Source organism: Narcine bancroftii, chromosome 5 (genome assembly GCF_036971445.1).
Source record: "Narcine bancroftii isolate sNarBan1 chromosome 5, sNarBan1.hap1, whole genome shotgun sequence".
NCBI classification, from domain to species: domain Eukaryota; kingdom Metazoa; phylum Chordata; class Chondrichthyes; order Torpediniformes; family Narcinidae; genus Narcine; species Narcine bancroftii.
In genome coordinates this window covers 179,691,369-179,706,501 of record NC_091473.1, presented here as the reverse complement: position 1 = coordinate 179,706,501, position 15,133 = coordinate 179,691,369, and the positions used below count along the sequence as shown (strand labels likewise).

Sequence of the window (15,133 nt, the reverse complement as noted above, 5' to 3'; positions counted from 1 at the left end):
TGCTTTCCCAACCTGCAACCAGACAGCTTATAACCATCGTGTACCACACAGTTCGATGCTGAACTTCCCATCACTTTTCCTCTTGGTCATCAAAGGTTTTTGTGTCCAGATCAGTTATAATGGCTTCTTCAGGCCGTGCGCTGTGTTCAAGGAACAGCGCCTTGATTATCTGGAGACTTTGTTGATGCTGGTCCAACCTCATATCCTTCTATCCCTCAACATGTGAATTCTGGTCACTCTTCACATAACTGGGTACAAAATGTAAGCTGGCATCTAACACATCCTTCTCTGCCATTTCCGCCATCTACTATGTGATCCCACCACTAGACACATATTCTCCTCTTCGCCTTCCACAGGGACTGCTTCCTCTGTGCCTCCCTTGTCCAATCCTCTCTCCCTACCAATCATCCCCTTGATACTTAACCCTGCAACAGCAGGAGCTGCTCCACTTTTGCTCACACCTCCTCCCTCACCACCATTAGGGGCCCCAAACAGTCCTTCCAAATGAAGCAGCGTTTCACTTGTGAATCTGCAGGGGTTGTCTACTGCATCCAGTGCTCCTGTTGTGGTCTCTTCTACATCGGAGAGACTGGGAGATCGCTTTGTTGAGCACCTTGGCTCTGCCTGTTGCAATAGCATAAATCTCCCAGTGGCCACCTGTTTCAATTCTCCATCCCATTCCCTTGCTGACATGTCTGTCCATGGTCTCACGCACTGCCAGACTGAGACCAAATTGGAGGAACAACAGCTCATCTTCCAACTGGGAATCCTCCAACCAGATGGTGTTAATAGCAACTTCTCTGGCTTTTGTTAAAACCCCTATTGCCTTTCCCTATCTCTATCCCTCTGTTCTGTCTCCTTTTGCACAAACATGATAAATTCTTCCTTTCTCCCTTATATCCAATGAATTCATTTTTTTGGTGTGGATTCCTCCCTCATTGTTTAAATCCAGAGACTTTCTGAGATTTCCTGCTTCTCACTCATTCTGCTTATTCCTTGAAGAGGGGCTCAGGCCGAAACGTTGGCAATGTATGTTTATCTCCCGTAGACACTGAAACAAAAACGTCTGCGTTCTTCCGGCATTTTGGTGTGTTTTTACTACAACCACAGCATCTGCAGACTTTCGTGATTCTCCCTGCAATCTGTGTTGTTTGCTTCCCAATGCTGCCCAATGGGTAAATGATGGAAATGTTGCTGCCACCTCCGCCCATGTTCAGTCCCCTCTACTATAGGTGCCTGCTGCCACCTAGTGTTCTAGGCTAGGAACTGCAACAATCTGAACTACTCCAACACTCTGATCAATGGTGGTGCAGCTCCAGCGATCTGAGTTCGATGGTGACTAGTTCACTGTTGTCTGTGCAGATCTTGCATGTCCGATGACCATGTGGGTTTCCTCCAGCTATTCCAGTTTTCTTTTATACTCCAAAGGTGTGTGCATTGGTAGAGACAACACAGGAAAATGGTCTTCAGCCCAATTCTTCCCTGCTCACCAAGTTGCTCATGTCTGGACCATATCCCTCCAAACCTTTCCGATATCCATCCACCTGCCTGGATGCTTTTTAAATAAATTATATCCACTTTCACAGCATCCTCTGGCAGCTCATTCCCTATGCAAAAATTTGTCCCTCAGGTCCCCTTTAAAGCTTTCCTTGCTCACCTTAAATTTAGACTCCTCTACCCTGGGAAAAATAGCTATTTAGCTTTACTACACCCCTCAGGACTGTATAAAGTGACACCTCAGCCTCATAGATCAGGGAATAAAACTGCCAATCGTATAACCCCAACCTTCCAGTGTGAGTAAAATGCTCATGAAGCTTTTCTGCATCCTTTCCAGTTTTATAGTTAATTTATTTTTATGGCTCTTCATCCCATAGGATGATGGTTCCTCTCAGTCAGTTTGTGGGGTTTGATACGAGGATACCCCTCTCCTCAGAAAGGAACAGCATGTGCGTGAATGGATTTAGGTGAGTTGTACCAGTCCAGACTCACCCTCTCAACATCCCCTCCCGGATCCAGCGACATGGTGAGGTCCATGGTGGGGGAAGTTCTGTTGCAGTGAATGGCCAGGCCAAACTTCTTTTTTTTTTGAAAACTTTATTTAAAGACTTTCATCAAAATACAGTTAAACATAACAAAGAAAAGTGAAGAACAAATTTTTATATAAAAAAACCCCACCCACCCTCCCACCCCTTTAGCCAGATCGCTTAAGAGGAGCCAGATATAAAAACAATGCAGTTAATATAAAGAATATCTCAAAATATTTCCAAATTTATATACTCCAAATAAGGAAAGCACTTTTTAACAAAAAACAAATAATTATCATGTAAATTACATGTAATTTTTTCCATAATAATACGTTCTCAATTCATTATGCCAGCGTGTTATATTAATCTCCACATTATCTTTCCAAGTACTAGCCACACATTTTTGTGCTACAGACAGAACTAGACGTACAAATTTTGAAATTTATCCAATCCCAGTCTTTTCAAAGAGACCATATAACCCAACAAAAAATCGATGGGTCAAATGGCAATTTAATGTTAAATAATTTTTCTAAAACCAATCTAATTCCTTCCCAAAACAGTTGTACAATAACACAAGACCAGACAGCATGTAAAAAAGTTCCAATACATAGTCTGCATCAAAAACAAGAGTCCGAATTACTAAACCCATATTTTAAAAATTTCTCTGGAGTCAAATAAAACAGATGCAAAAAATTATAATTAACCATTCCATATCGCACATTCGTCACTTTAGTTACACTATCAGGGCACGTAGCCTCCCAATTATCTTCAGAAAAATATAAGTTAAATCACTTTCCCATTTAAGATTAGATTTCTCCCAATCCGGTTTATCCATCACATCTTGTAACAATTGGTACATATCTGAAATATAGCCTTTCTTAGGTACAGAAGAAATCAAAGACTCATATTTCATCAACATGGGTAAATTCATCTCTTTACCATAATTATCTTTCATCAAAACTCTAAGTTGATAATACACAAATAAGGAGTTGACAGATATATCAAATTTCTCCCTCAGTTGGTTAAAGGAAAGAAACTGGCCTTCTTCAAAACTATCTTAATACCCTTAGAATTCCATCTCTTTAAATGATTATTGAACATTGAAAAGGGAATAAGTTGGTTATGATATAAGAGGGTTTGGACTGATAATTTACCCTTTGATCCTAAAACCATATTTCATTTAACCCATATCCTTAACAAATGTTTTAGTACCGGCATATTATATTCCCACAATAAATTCCCATTCTACTTAAATATAAACTGGTGTATCTCAACTTCAGATATACAAGCCATTTCCACCTTTGCCCAACTCGGAGAATGGTCCATAACCATCAATCCACTAACAAATTTCAACTGAGCTACTGTTAGGTCTGCTTTGTTCATGAATGAGTGAGACAAACACCAGGCTGAGTCGAAATCAGGGTTCTTTGTTCTTTATTACCGGATTGTAACACTTGCGACTAAACATGTTAGTCGGAGAATGCATTCTGCCGTTATCAGCAAAATGGTGATTTTTTATACCCTTGGATATGTGCTTAGAACATCATCATATCATTACTTGTCCAATGACTAAAACTGTTGCTATCCTTTCCCTGCTAGCTTCCTGCCTCTCAATCCATCAATGTCTCTCTTATCTTGTAAGTACAAGGATGCATTTACATCTTGTTACAGCCCTGTACAGGGCAGGGTAACTCCTTACACATTCCCATCTCATGATGTTTTACCTTACACTACTTCATAATAATTTTGAAAATGAAGTAACTGCAATCCACCTAATGCATATTTCCATGTAAGTTTATGCAAAGCTACTTGTGTTAATTTTCCCTTCCATAAAAACTCCCACACTGCTTTATTCAGATCCCGAAAAAACCCTTTGAAAGTAAACATGGTATCGACTGAAACAAATAATGAATTCGAGAAAAAATATTCATTTTAATGCAATTTACTCAACCAAATAATGTTAACAGCAGATGTTTCCATTTAGTCCAATCCATTTTAAAACAACATAATTTAATTTATATTTATTTATATAAAGATTGATAATCTTCATTTACTACCACCCCTAAATATTTAATTCTATCTGACCACTTTAATTTTATAATACTTTTACATTCTGAATAATCTCCATCCCCAACTCGCAATATTTCACTCTCATCCCAATTTACTTTATATCCAGATAACTCCCCAAATTTTAACAAACAATCGTAAATATTTCAAAAATTGTTCCGGTTCTGTCAAATATTCCAACACATCGTCTGCAAACAAATTAATCTTGTATTCATCATCCACAATTTTCATTCCTTTAATCTTATCATTCTGTTCATATTGTCTGAGCTAACGGTTCGATAGCCAATGCAAATAAGGCTGGTGACCTTGTCGAGTCAATCGCATTAATTTAAATGGTAAAGAAATATGGCCATTTGTCACCACCCCAGCAATTGGGTTTGTATATAAAGCCTTAACCCAACCAATAAAATAAGGGCCAAAATTAAACTTCTCTAACACCTTAAATTAAAAAATTCCACTCAACCCTATCAAAGGCTTTTACCGCATCCAGCGGTGGTTGGGTTGCTGTCTAAATGGATTGACCAATGTTATCAATCTGAAGATATTATCAGACACATTTCTATTTTTAATAAAACCTGTTTGTTCTATATGTATCAACTGAGGTAAATATTTGGAAAGTCTATTTGCTAACACCTTCACTATAATTTTATAATCTACATTTAATAAGGAAATAGGCCTATACGAAGACACTTTCAACGAGTCCCTACCTTTCTTAGGAATCACACTAATTATAGCACTTGAACAAGATTCTGGTAACAACTGCTCCTCAGTTACTTGCTGCAATACATCTCCAAATATAGAAGATAAATCTTCATAAAATACTTTATAGAATTCAACTGAGAATCCATCATCTCCTGGCGACTTTCCATTCGGCATCTCCTGTATAGCCTCTTTAATCTCAAAATCTGTGAATGGAGCTTCCAATTCTTTAACCTCGTTCTCCCCTAAAACAGGTAAATTTAATTTAGATAAATAAGATTCAATAGAACCAACGTCCTGCTTTCCCTCAGAAGTATATAATTTCTGGTAAAATGAATAATACTGGTCATTAATTTCCTGAGGTTCATGGGTAACCGTTGAATTCTTTGTCACAGCATTAATAGTTTGGAATGTCTGTTCTGTTTTTACCTAGTACCTTATGAGCTCTCTCACCCAATTCATAATAACGTTGCTTAGATCATTAAATCAAATGCTCATACTGATAAGTTTGTAATGTATTATAATGTAATTTCAACTTTGTTAAAACAACTTTTTTATTTTCTGTAACATCTTTCTGTAAATCCTTTTCCAACTCAGTAATTTTTTTTCCAATGTTAAACTTTCCGACACATATTGCTTTTTAACTTTTGTAGTATAACTAATAATTTGCCCTCGTAAATATGCTTTCAAAGCATCCCAGAGTATAAAATTACTACGTACTGAATTGGCATTCTCAGCCAAAAACAAAGTAATCTGCTCCTTAATAAAAGTAATAAACTTTGGTTTCTTCAGTAACATTGTATTGAACCTCCATCTGTAAGACGATTGCACCACTTCTGGACTTACACAGGAGAAAAATAACATAGAATGGTCCGATATAACCCGACTTTTATATTCAACCTGTAGTGTTCTATCCTGTTAATGTGCCGAAACCAAGAAAAAGTCTGTTTTAGAAAATGAATCATGTTTAGATGAATGAAAAGAAAAGTCTTTCTCTGTAGGGTTCACTCTCCTCCAAACATCAACCAAATTCAAATCTTTCATCAAAGCTCCTATTTGTATTGCCAACTTTGATTTCCTCATACTTTTTGGAGATCTATCCAATAAAGGATCCAAAACGCAGTTAAAATCTCCCCTAACCAGAATATTATTATTGGTCTGATTAAGCAATAAAAAAGCCTCCGACATAAACCATTCATCATCTACATTAGGTGCATAAACACTTAACAAAGTCCATGGTTCAGCAAAAATTTTACAGTTAACCATCTAAACCCTCCCAGCATTTCCCTCAAACGATTCCAATTCAAACGGTAATTTCTTAAAAATTAAAATCGCAACACCCCTCGCCTTATAATTAAAAGAAGAAGAGAACACATGACCAACCCACTCTCCCTCCAATTTCAAATGTTCTTTTTCGGTCAAATGTGTTTCTTGCAAGAAAGCAATATCAACTTTCATTTTTCTTTTATAAGCCAAAACTCGTTTGCGTTTAATTGGGTTATTCAAACCCTGGACATTAAAAGTTTCAAAATTCAAATTAGACATTTCTTAATCTAATAATATATTCCACTACTATAAAATAATGCTCCCCTTCTAATTCCCTTAATATTCTAATTCCCCCCTATATAAAAACTCCAAAAAAAAGAAAAGAAAAAAAAAATCCCAAAACAAACTACTAAAGGGTAGTAGTCCCCTAAAATTCTGGGTGTGGTAAAACCCACTAGTGGCAGGTGACTAAAGGTCTCAGTGTCATCCACCCCCACCCAGACTTTCACACAGTACTTTGACAAAAACAGTCAACCCAGTGATTCCAGTCCCAGTGATTGTTCCAGGTCCTCAATATCAAGAAGACTTTGCGTCAATTCAACTCTTTTCCCATTCTTTCCGTGTTTTCCATTCTTCCCATTTACCCTCCTCTTAGGTGACAATAGTGGTGATCGTCCATTTCCTCGTAAATCTGGCAATGAATTAGCAAAGATTAATGCATCATGGTCATTTTCAAAGAATTGAGATTGAAAGTTCCCATAAAAACTTTCAACACAGCAGGTTAACAAAAGGCAAATTTATATCCCTTTTGCCACAATACATCTTAAGCTGAATTAAATTCTCGGCGCCTTCTAAAAATTTCTTGACTCAAATCTGCATCAAAAAACACCCTGTTATTCTGGACCATCATTGTAGCCTGGTTTTGCCATGCCTTCTGCACCACCATTCGCAATATCATTTCTCTATCCTGATATTTCAAACACCGAATTGGCCTGGAAACGGTTTCTTCCTTAATGCTCTGTGTGCCTGATCTAACACCAGACCATCCAGAAGAATTCCTTGCCCAACACCTCAGGAATCCATTTCTTAAAAAACTTTACTGGATCAGAACCTTCTATATCTCCTGGAAGACCTACTATTTTTACATTATTTCTTCACCTTTGATTTTCTAATGAATTAATCTTCTTTAATAATTCCTTCTTCCAAAATTCCCAATCCACGAACGAATCCTCCACTTTTTCTCTATTACGCTCCACTTGATTCTTACATTCAAAAAAAGCTTCTTCAATCTTTTTTAAATGATCTTGTACAGTATCCACTGATTTTATACATCTACTAACATCACTTTTAACTACAGTAATATCTTACTTCATAAAAGTCATTTCTTACACATAGTATTCATTTTAGTTTTCACTTCCATAAATCCTTGAGTCATCTAAGTAGACATCTGCATTGACATTTTTTTCCATTTGATGAGCAATCCCTTCCAAGATTGTAAACAAAGAATCCAGTCCAGGTTCCATCAGCTCCTTTTGAGGCCTACCTTCTCTGATGTCAGGCCCCATTTCTTCCTGTGTAAATTCCAATAAAGTTGAACTCTCTTCCTCCTCAAACGCAGTAGGTCCTCTTCCGGTGCGGCTGCGAGTTTGGACACCCGATGACAGCGTGCTGACCTCGTCAGCCTGCCATCGCTCGGGCTCCCCCACAGCCCACACCTTATCCAATAATTCACGGACCCGCGATGCACCACGTATGCCCGGCAGAACCACCGACCACGCAGGTACGGCTTCCAATGCTACACTGCGCACCCCTGGACCACTAGGCAATGTTGTGGGCTCGCGGGTCTGTCCTCGCTCGGCCGATTTGCCCATGCACCCAGACTCACGGGTGCACGAGTCAGAACCGGCCAAGCTCGTCGCTGAACTGGCGCCATCTTGTGGATGCGCGATTGGCACCAGCGTAATACTTAACAGAGCAGGAGTCCTCTGAGACTTGGGGGCTCCAATCGATAACTCTGTGGCTTCAACTTGATAGGTAGGCCTCAATTCTTCAACACTTTTGTAAGTAGTTTCTTTTGCAATTGAGCTTTTGATTTTTTTACGTTTGCAGCTATTTCAATCCTTCACTATTCCAAAATATGTAGATACTATTTTTAACCACTTTTACAAGTTTTAAAGTAGGGTATTTAGAAGTCTAACTGGGGGAAAGGTGGAACCACACGTCTTCCCTCTATGCCATCTTGCCACGCCCCCCTGGCCTGGCCAAACTTCGATGCAAGGATGCCCTTTCCACACTTCATGGCACGTTTGCTCGACGGCTGTTGATTCCACGAGAGGGTTCATCCACCCTTTGACAAGTCTTGTTTTTCATCCTGCAGGGTATCCAGCCACCCTCCTCACCAGGCAAGCCTGGTGGGGGAATCAATTTAGACACCGACCATCCACCCATGTGACAGGTAGTACTGGGTTACATCGTACCAGTAGCATTCCGATGAGTGACCTGAGCTATAATTAGCCCCTAGTGTGTAGCGGAGTGGTGAAATCTGACAGTTGATGAGAATGTGAGAATAAAATGGGATTAGTTTAAATGGTCGTTTTTTTGGCTAGGTGGGGAGCATCCACGCTGAATGTGTCCCTGTAAATGGAATGTTATCTTTTGTTGAAAACAACTGATATTGGAAGTGTCTGTGAATTCTCGTTCTACACAGCATAGAACGTTACAGCACAGTGCACGGCGTTGAGCTGACCGATATAAACCTACATCTATATCTTCCCTACCTCATACTCAACCCTTTTCTTGTATCATCTGCTAAGAGGCTTTTAAATGTCCCTATAGTACCAGCTTCCACCACTACCCCTGACAATGCATTTCAGGCCCCACTACTCCTGATGTCTCCCCTAAACTTTCCTCCCCTCACCTTATAGGGATGTGCTCAGGTATTTGCTGATGTAACCCAGGAAAACATGCTAGCTGCCCACCCTATCTAAACCCCTCATGATCTTGTTAAGTCACCTCTCATCCTTCTTCACTCCAAAGGGAGAAGCCCTAGGTCTGCTAACCTGGCCTCATTCTCCAATCCAGGCGACATCAAAGTCTAAGTTCAAATTTATTGTCAGAGTATGTACATTACCAAGGGTATACAAATAACCTTGAATAAAATCTGGACTATGCACTTTAATCACATGTGAATTATTTGATTACAAATGTAAAATTGTGGAGCACAGGATCAAGTAAAGGAAAAAAATGTCTTTACCTGAAACCTTTTGAGGGCCCTGTAGATGACATCACATACAAAACTGAGATTATTTTTCTGAAGGCCAAGCAAAATGTCTAATTACAGGTAAATGTAACTATACACAAGAAGAAAGAAATGTAAATAAACTGTGCAAATCAAGAAAAATAAATATGGTTTTCAGTAATAAATAATGAGCAAAGTGAGAGTCCTTAAATGAGTCTTTGAATCAAACTGTGGAATCTGATGGTGGAGGGGTATCAACGATTCCTTAATTTGGTGATACAAGTCCTGTGGCACCTAATACCTCTTTTCTGATGGCAGAAGCAAGAACACAGCATGTCCTGGGTGGTGTGGATCTTTGATGATTGCTGCTGCTCTCCGATATTCTCCATGGTGGGGAGAGATGTGCCTGTGATGTACTGGGCTGTGTCCACTACCTTTCGCAGAGCTTTCTGCTCAGAGATGTTGCTGCAAATCCAGGCCAATGCAGCCGGTCAGCCCACTTTGTACAACACCTCTTGTAAAAACTAACTTAAAATTAATCAGAGTGAAGCATTTCCCTTAAATGAAATATTACATTTTCACAATTTTTGAATTGGATTCATGATTGCTGTGGAAAACCTCTGGGCCCTTTCCATGCCTGACTCTAAGGTACACAACAGCCTTCATTTCTCTGTTCCCATTAACCAAAGTGTTAGCAACAAGATTATGAGGCTGATTTTCCCTACAAAGGACGTTAGTGGAGATAAGATGGTGGAAATGCTGGAGGTCCTGACCCAGCATTCAGAAGTTACCGAGTTATTGTCCAGAGATCCAGCTTTCCAGTGCTGATGTTTTCTGCTGCCTTGTAGTCAGCTGGTAATGTTCTTCCTGAGAACACGCTGTTTTTCTAAAGTGAAATTTTTTTTTAGGTTTAAAATTAAAAATCAGCATCTGGATAACCCACTGAATCAGAGATGGTCGCTGGGAGTGACAGATGGGTGTGAAATCATTACACCAGGTGGAATTACACTGAAATTTCCTTCACTGGCCACTTTGCCAACCTACACTTGGTGATGTATGGGAAAGGGAGACAAAACTTGATGGTTGGGAGGTCATTTTAAACTTCTGCAATAAAGTGAGTGGCTCTCCTGGCTACAGTGGAGGAGCCATTGACGCTTGATCTAATGGGGTGATTGACTACATTAAATGGCAAATGTAACATTCTGATCATCCAGTTGCTTTGGATATTTGTGGTGCCAGAATTTCCACCCACCCCCTCCAGAATATTGGATATTATTCCTATTTCCCCATAAGCAAGGTTGAGGAAGCTGATATCGGACAGGGTCCTTGACGAAAATAAAGGTAATCAGGAGGGCCAAAAGGGCCATTGCAAGTAGGATTTAATTTATATAAAACCAAGGGGGAATCTTGGAAGAAGGTAGGAGCATTTAGGGGAAATGGGTGTCACATGTGGCCCGAAATGTGAAATTAATAACACCATCACCACATGCTTTACCAGTTTAACATCTCCGTGTCTTTATTTTCCTGCCTCCCTTATTTCATCATCCTGTACCTTCCACCTCCAGTCAGGTTAATACATATCATGCATATTCATTATCATGGCATCCCTCCTTTCACCAGAAATAAACTTTATATCTTTATGTTTAAATGTAAACACTTTAACACTATCAATAGCATTTTTCTGCTTTCTGAACCAACAAAACAACTTCAAATTCAAAACAAAAACAACTTCAAATTCCCTCTTCACAAAATGTAACATAAACATGTTATAACCCAATGTAATATAATAGCTCAACTGTTCTTCTGTAATTATACTAATACAATGCTCACCTCATATGCAAAATCCTTTTTTTTCATTTAATACCAAATAGTCGACTAAACAAAATGCAATTCACACAGCACTCATACATGCACTTTATGATGTATTGATCAAATCACTGTCCAAATGTTCCCATTATCATTTCTCTTCCTTGGTGAGTAACATTACTGCGCTTCATTGAAGCTCATTCCAACTATCACAAACTTTCACTTTCGTGATAATGCAGGCACAATTAGAAGTATGGCACAAAATCTTCATATCGCTTAGGTGGTTTCCTGTCCCGTCTCGGCCTTCCTGAAGTGCTACTGTCGCAACTTGGTTGTTCACCCTCAGCACCGGAAACACTGCTTGCTGCGGCCTCTGGTGTTTCTGGTATTCTGGCCACTTCATCGGGAATGCTGGTAACTACCTCTGGAACATCATCTGGTCCCTCAGGTTGAGCATCTCGTATTGGACTTCCAACCACTTCACTTGGTGTCGCTCTGGATTGGTACTTTTTGACACCAGACACGTTTCTTTTGTACAGGACTCCAGCTGGAGACTTGACTGTCACCATACTGCCGCTTCTGGATACAACCGTGTAGGGTTGATGGTAATAAGGTGTGTCTAGCTTACCACCACTCTCTTGCCTTACAAGAACATTATCTCCAGGCATGATGTCTGAGTTCCTGGCCCCACGTCTCGAGTCTGCATACAGCTTTGCTGCTCCCTTCTTTTCAGCATCGTGGTCCCTCATCTCCTGGTCATCCCTGATTTCCTTTATTTCGGGCATTTTTGTGCAGATTTTCCTCCCAAAAAGTACTTCTGCTGGACTTTTTCCTGTGGTTGCATGAGGCGTTGCCCGATAAACAGCTACATAGGATAGCAATGCTTCTCTCCAGTTCTGTCCTTCTGCATGAGCAATCCGTAATCGTTTTTCGATGGACTGATTTTGTCTCTCAACTTCCCCATTGGCTTGCGGCCATTTAGGAGTTACTTTATGATGGTGGATACCTGTGGTCCTCATGTATTCAGCAAATGTCTCAGAAATGAACTGTGGACCATTGTCAGAGTATAGCGTAACAGGCAATCCATATCTCGCGAAGATCTCTGCCAATGCTTGTATTGTTTTTTCAGTGGTCGTTGACTTCATCACAGAGTACTCATAGTATCTGCTGTAGTAATCTACCACTACCATGATTGTCTCACCAGTTGGTAAAGGTCTGAGAAAGTCAACAGCTACATCGATGCACGGTCCTGTCAGGAGTTGCGTACTCAGGATCGGCTCTGGAGGATTACTCCTACTTGTGAGTTGACACCCATGGCAGGTTTTGACGAATTTCTCTGCGTCTTTATCACAACCTGGCCACCATACTTTACTCCTTTTTTTTTTAACTTTATTTAAGATTTTATAACATAATTAACATATAGGATTACATTTAAAAAAATTAAGAATAAAATAATAAAATTACAATACAATATCAGTAATCTAAATAAACTATACCCTCCCCAATAATTATTACACATTAATAACCCAACTCAAATTAGTCCAACCCCCCTTCCCCCAAAATAAAGAGTGAAGAATTAATAAAGTTAATAATATATGTGAGAAAAAAAATCCACTTACAAAAAAAAAACAAAAACATAATCGATTAAAATACTAACAAAAAGAAAAGTAATTAATACTAAAATATCAGACTTAAAAAACATATTTAAATCAAACTTAAATGCATATATTTAACAAACGGAGTTAAGATGAAACATATATTTAACTCAAACTTAATATAAAAAATTAAAGTTAGTAACATTATCTATCAAAAATTCTTAAACAATAATCAATTCTTAAAAAAATTATAGCATGAAAAAAAAGATGAAAAAAAAACTTTCTCTATTGAGATAAACCTTCACCAAATATCACCTAACTTCACATCTATCATCATATTAGTCACATAAACCACCATCTTAAAACAAAATTCAAACCTCATTAAGCATTGTACAATTCAATTTTAGTACTCTTCCACCATTTTTCCCTTTACTCTTAAATAGTTATCCAATAAAAGCTCCAATACCACATATAAATATCCCCAATCATTACGTTAAAATTCAGATATCCGAATAATAAAAACACATCTACAACGAAATCTATATCTTCAAACAAATGGAGCATAAACCACAAACAAAATCAAGCCTCATTAAAAATTATACAATTCAATTTATAACTTTCACCATTATTCCCTTCGTTCTATAACTAAAATAGCAAAATAATATACAATAGAATTACCACTCCTTTCACCTTAAAGTTAAAGAAAAAATATATTAAAAAAAACTTATCCATCCCATTCACATTTAAATTTCAGATATTTCTTATCTACTGAATAAACTTTACAAAAAAAACCACATCAATTTTTAGTTTTTTAAACTATCAAATACTTTCTTATGCCTTTTTTTATATTTAAACAAAAAAAACCCCTTTCACTCTTTAATCTAATAATACAAAAAAAGGAAAAAAAATGGGTAGGAGGTTAAAAATACCCCCTCCCGTCTAAACCGCGCAATGCGGTAACTCCCCCCAAAAAAAATGGGTGTGAGATAACTCACACGTAGCAGATGACTTTCAGGAAATAGTGCCTATCCAGTTCTCTCCCCCAACTCTCACTTCATCTTAAACTAACATCATCATTATTTAATATCCCTTTTTTTAAAAAAAAACATTAGAAAAAAAAGGACAACTCTTCTTTTAATCAGCTCCAACTGCTGTCACCATTACAACCATTCCTTCTTGGAGCACGGCTCTTTTCTTCCATCTCTTGTCTCCTTAGAGATCGCAGCGGACTATGTCTCTGTTGAAACTGAGTAATTGGCAGCTCTTGAGCAAATGCTATAGCTTCCTTTGGAGAATCAAAGAACTTTGGTTGGCAACCATCTTGAAAAACCTTCAAAACAGTTGGATATCTAAAGGTTGCCTTATAACCTTTCTTCCACAACAACTCTTTAGCAGGATTGAATTCCCGTCGTTGGAACATAACTTCTTGACTCAAATCCGCATAGAAGAAAACTCGATTATTTTGAATCATCAAGGGTGATTTTCTCTGTTGTGCATTTCTAATAGCCACTCGTAAAATTATTTCTCTGTCGTAATAATTCAAGCAACGAACCAAAACAGGTCTTGGACTTTGACCTGAAATAGGTCTTCTACGCAAGGCTCTGTGAGCACGTTCCAGTATTATACCTTCCGGGAAATGTTCTTGACCCAACACCTGCGGAATCCATTCAGTAAAAAATTTTCTTGGGTCTGGTCCCTCCATACCTTCCAGTAAACCAATAATCTTTATATTGTTCCGTCTGGATTGGTTTTCCAAATAATCAATCTTTTTCACCAAATTTTTATTTTGAGTTTGTAAGTCTTCGACCATTTTGGTCACATCAAAAACTTGATCCCGTATTTCGTCTATATCTTCTTGACACGAATTAAATTTATCTCTCACTTCAAGCTTAAAAGCTCCAAACTCAGCCATCTGTTGAGAATGTATTTTCACCAAAGTATTAAACCTAGTACCAAGATCAGTCACAATCTTGGATAATCCCTGCATTGTATAAGATAATTTAGATTCAAGATTCACAAAAATCTTTTCAATTGGAAGAGATTTTGGCTCAACAGATTCCTGTTTCTTCTCCAAAGGATCTTCTATTCCTTCCTTCATTCTGGTTGCCTTCCTTGTAGTATGACTGCGTGTGGAAACCCCAGCCACAGCCTCTCCAGCAATGACTGGAAGACGCTGGCCGGGGTTTTCCCCAGTCCACAATGTATTAAATTCTCCCAGTACATCAAGTTGTATAGGTTCTTGTATCTCAAAAGATGCAGTTTGCAGCGCCACCTCTACAGCTGACAAATGCCTTTAAGTAACTCTTTGTTCTAAAGGCTGTTTGGCGCCCTCTTTAGGGGGCTCTACCGATGTAACATAGAGCTCTACATCCGAACACTGTACCTCTCTCCTGGGATCCATTTCACGCTGAGTCCCGGTGTCTTTCCTGTAGGTAGGC

General features: G+C 38.6%; 1 long non-coding RNA gene across 2 annotated transcripts in view; it reads left to right on the top strand.

Moving 5' to 3' along the window:
* The window catches only part of LOC138762867 (uncharacterized), a 37,949-nt gene extending 28,132 nt beyond the window's left edge, over positions 1 to 9,817 (top strand). For both annotated transcript variants that reach the window (XR_011357223.1, XR_011357224.1), the window contains exons 2-3: positions 1,875 to 1,964; positions 9,613 to 9,817. This is a non-coding gene — a long non-coding RNA (uncharacterized lncRNA). The remainder of the gene's footprint in view (positions 1 to 1,874; positions 1,965 to 9,612) is intronic.
* Positions 9,818 to 15,133: the final 5,316 nt, after the last annotated feature.